General features: G+C 42.5%; 1 long non-coding RNA gene across 1 annotated transcript; it reads left to right on the top strand.

Moving 5' to 3' along the window:
- The first annotated feature begins 247 nt into the window (after window positions 1-247).
- On the top strand, window positions 248-3,605 carry LOC115511564. Its single transcript, XR_003968101.1, has 3 exons — window positions 248-278; window positions 549-923; window positions 3,200-3,605. It is a non-coding gene; the product is annotated as an uncharacterized LOC115511564 (long non-coding RNA).
- The last annotated feature ends 1,215 nt before the right edge of the window (window positions 3,606-4,820 follow it).

Here is a 4,820-nt window from a genome sequence, read left to right as displayed (position 1 = left end):
TTTTTGTCAGCTACAGGGATCAAGGACGGTTTTCTTTAAATTTTTTTTTTTAACGTTTTATTTATTTTTGAGACAGGGAGAGACAGAGCATGAACAGGGGAGGGTCAGAGAGAGGGAGACACAGAATTTGAAACAGGCTCCAGGCTCCGAGCTGTCAGCACAGAGCCCGATGCGGGGCTCGAGCTCACGGACCGCGAGATCACGACCTGAACCGAAGTCGGCCGCTTAACCGACTGAGCCGCCCAGGCGCCCCAAGGACGGTTTTCTTTAAAATGATGGTGAGTCAAGATTTTCATCCCTTGGTTTTACCTGCCAAGTAAATAAAATAAAATGATAGCTTATATAAACAATTGCTTTTCACTAAACTCATCTTCTTTTAACTTAAATTTTAATGAAAAGAATATTTAAAAACTCCCAGTTTTTTACTTTGTGAATAAATCTGCCATATGCCAGGACGTGAGCTGATATTCCTAATGAAGTCAGCATTTCTGGCTTGCTTGAGTTGGAGAGAAAAGTTTTACATCTTTCTCCTGTTCTTGATCCCACAGGTGGGATCTCATATGGCCATGTTCAAGATCAGTGACGTTTTCAGAAAAGAGTAAGAATCGATGCAACTGCAGTGGGAAGCCTGGAGCAAAGCCTGAGGGTCAAGTTTGACAGAGCTCAGGACTGCTCTGGATGCATGACAGACCTTGGCTTCATCAGACCCCAAGCATGACCTCATTTTCTCATAGAGAAATGCCTCTTTAGCGAGGAGCTTACAATCTTCTATGTAAAATAAAAATTGTCCTTCTTGGGTATATTCCTGCTGGAGTCCTGAAAAGCTGGAATTCGTTTTGAACACCATATATATCTAAGTTGTTTGAAGATGTTGTTTCAAAGAGATGCCTCAGGAACCACTTAAGAAGAATACTCAGCTTCAGGTCCGGCACGCTTGGCTTTAAATGCTTGACAACCTCGTTTTGCCCTGCCCCAAATTTCTCACTCCATTCTCACCATTTTCTAGAATACTAACCTCTCCAACTTTCCTCTTTTATGCCTTCCCATCAGCATAGTTTTATTTACTATTGCTTGCATTTTTCCTACATGTCTTTAGTAATTTGACGAAGGCCTTTTGGGAATGCCTCCGGCTCCATGGTCCTTGTGCTTTATGGAGCCTCTGCTCACCACCCAACCTTTCTGGCCTCTTGGGCAGAGCCCAGACATAACGTGGGGGTCCCTGAAGAGGCTATGTATGAACGATAAAAAATGACTAACCCCAATGAACTAGACAACTTAAAATTAACTTTCATTTGACCTCTACTTCATCTGTATCGGTGTCTTTCAGTTGTCTGTATCTATAAAGTCCAGGTACATTTCTTCAGTATTCCACTGGCTGGAAAGACGGAGGGAGGGCAGGCAGTGTATGTAAACAGCTCAGCAGCTGCTGGAAAATCTTGATGGGCATGCTGTCAGTCTCCTTTGCTATTTCCTCCTAGCTCTGATTGTGGCTCTGAATTCTTTAAAGACTAAAGAGAGATTCTTGTGTTTGACAACTAAACTAACAGCTCGACGAGGGGAAAAAGACTGCTGAAATCTGTCAATGAATGTTGCTAACATATGTTGCATTTATGGACAGGGAGAACACTAGACCTAGCAAGTCTTTGGAAAGATGTGTGAGCTGGCTGACAGCTGTGACATCCCAGCACAACAAGTTAAAGTAACACTGAGCAGTGGGTTGTGTCCAGTGAGACTTGGTTGGCCACAGATGACAATTCTTCTCCCTGAGCTATTTCTCTAGTGTCGATGATTAATATCAAATGTCGGGTAAGGCTCACTTCCAACAATAAGGTTGAAGCTACACTCAGTTAACAGAGCATAGGATTTTAGTTTTCCATAGCTCACTCAAGCCATCCAGGCCCTTCCTAGGGGGTTATCCCCAGGGTGAGTTAGATAAAAGGAGAGCTGCAAGGCTCTGCTTCCAGAAGCAAAGCTTCTTGCGGTGCACAACGGAAGCAGATACTTATCACTTGCATGAGGAAAGGTGGAACAGGCATTTTTTGGCCAAACGTGTTGGATAGACTAAGATTGAAGATTGCGGGATAAACTCAGGTGGATCCTGGAGGACACACAATCGTGGAATAAATAGTTTCACTGAAAACCAAAGTTTAGATACATATTTTCAGGGTAAAGAGGAGGTTCTTTGACGTTAGGTGTTGATGCGTATATTCTGCAATATAATTGACCATAAATGTAGGCGTGTGTGTGTGTGCATGTGTGTGTGTTTGTATATTTTTCTTGTTTTTGATGCCTATCGTAGACAGGGTGTGTAAGCATAAGAAAAATAAAGTGTATATATTTCTTTTGCTAAGGATATTTTTATAAGAGATGTTTAAAATCAGAAGTGTTAATTTTACATTGTGTGTATAGAAAACATAGATGGTTTTCTATCTTTTGTCTCCAGATACGGGTTATTTGTGAGCCTTAAAGCATGAGTGCATTTCTGCTTCAGCTGATCACACTTTTGGGGGGCAGTTAAGGGGCACAAAAGTGTGGAGGGGCATCTGGGTGGCTCAGTTGGTTAAGCGTCTGACTTAGGCTCAGGTCATGATCTCACAGTTCGTGGGTTCCAGTCCCGTATCGGGCTCTGTGCTGACAGCTTGGAGCCTGGAGCCTGCTTTGGATTCTGTGTCTCCTTCTCTCTCTGCCCTCCCCCACTTGTGCTCTCTCTCTCTCTCTCTCTCCCCCTCTCCCTCTCTCTCTCAAAAATAAATAAACATTAAAAAAAATTAAAAAATAAAGCAAAAGTGTGGATAATAAAAAATAATATAGAAATACAAAGTCAATATTAAATAAATCCCTATTATAAATAAAGGGACTGTGGTTTCTAGTGAACGGTTTAACATGCATCACAGAACGGGAATTTGAATCTGAGAGCACCTGGATCTGTGCTTACAGTGCTTTAATCAGACAAGATCGCTGTGTAACATCAAATGCCAATGGGATCTTTGATGGTTGTAGGACACGTCAATGCATTTTTGTATGCCCAGAAGTGGCAGTGAGGGTTCGATTGGTTTTGAAACTAAGTTTACGTGACACCAAAATTAGCAATTAAAAATTAAAAAAAAAAAAATCAGTCTCTTTTCCTTCTATTTTTTTCAACAATTTTAAACAAGTTAGCTGTTAATGACTTTAATGGGATGTTTTTGTTTTTACGTAGATCCGTTCTGTAACATTGGCACACACCAAAGAAAAGCACAGCCCAGAAGCTATGCGTTTCTTTTTTCTGGACCACTCATCTTTTTGGTATGCTGGCACAATTGTTTGCAAGCTCTCATCATCATGGGGAAGTCATCTATTAAGAACCATCTGCTGAAGAGAATTCCAGTCCCTAATATTACATCGCTGCTGGAGCTGTCCATGTTCTTCCCCACGTGCCGACCACTACCTTTCTCACGTTGCTTCTTTGTGTCTGTGCATGGAGAACAAACAAATGTACGGGATTTGTTTTACTTAAGACTTAGCGTGGTAGAGCTAAAAGTATAGTTCACTGCCTCTCAAACGTCAAGGTGCATAGGAGTCACCTGAGACTCTTATTAAAATGCAGATTTGGGGCGCCTTGGTGGCTCAGTTGGTTAAGCCTCTGACTTCAGCTCAGGTCATGATCTCATGGTTTTTGGATTCGAGCCTTGAGTCGGGCTCTGTGCTGACAGCTCAGAGCCTGGAGCCTGCTTCGGATTCCGTCTCCTTCTCTCTCTGCCCCTTCCCCTGTTTGTGCTCTATCTCTCTGGTTTTTCAACTTCCACTCTGTTGACATTTTGGGCTGAATAATTCTTTATTGTGAAGGAATGTTTTATGCATGACACAATGTTTAGCAATATCCCTGGCTTCTACTGACTTCTACTGTAGTGTTCTCTCCCTCTAGTCGTGACAGTGAGAATTATCTTCCAACATCGCCAAATATCCTTTGGGGATAAAATCACCCCAAGTTGAGAACCACTAGGGTAGGGGTTATCATGAAGGATTCTGGATTAGAATGCTTGGATTCAAATTCTGGCTTACTTACTGTATGAGTGGCCATAGGCAATTTATATAATTTTTCTGAGCCTTAGTTTTCTCCTCTATAAAATGGGGATAATAATAGTATCTACCTTAGATATTCATAGTGTCAGTATGACAACACAGGAGGTTTCTGAATTTTCCTCCTCCCACTGACACACCAAATATACAGCTACACATGAAGCAACTTCTTCTGAGAGAAATCCAAAAACCAGCTGAATCACTCCTACACATCAGACAACTGGGGAAAGACCCACATTGAAATAGGAAAGGCTGGGGCGCCTGGGTGGCTTGGTCGGTGAAGCGTCTGAATTCAGCTCAGGTCATGATCTCACGGTCCATGAGTTCGAGCCCCACGTCGGGCTCTGTGCTGACAGCTCAGAGCCTGGAGCCTGTTTCGGATTCTGTGTCTCCCTCTCTCTCTGCTCCTCCCCGGTTCATGCTCTGTCTCTCTCTGTCTCAAAAATAAATACACGTTAAAAAAATTAAAAAAAAAAAGAAATAGGAAAGGCTGAGACATGCCATAAACCTCACCTCCAGCACAACACCATACAGTTGGGAGGCAACCCCCAACTCCTATCTTCTCCTTGAGGTATAAAAGGCTTGGACTATACATTTAGTGCCCCAACTTTTAAGGCTGCTGCTTAAGGGACAGGCCCTCATATTAGGTCCCCTAGCTCTGAAAGCCAGTGGAGTTTGTGTCCACAAGTCCCACGGGACTACAGCAAACAAGGAAAACCCTAAAAATCAGTTGCATTTCTATATACTAATAACAAATTAGT

This window comes from Lynx canadensis, chromosome B1 (assembly GCF_007474595.2).
Source record: "Lynx canadensis isolate LIC74 chromosome B1, mLynCan4.pri.v2, whole genome shotgun sequence".
NCBI classification, from domain to species: domain Eukaryota; kingdom Metazoa; phylum Chordata; class Mammalia; order Carnivora; family Felidae; genus Lynx; species Lynx canadensis.
This window is presented reverse-complemented; position numbering and strand designations above follow the sequence as displayed.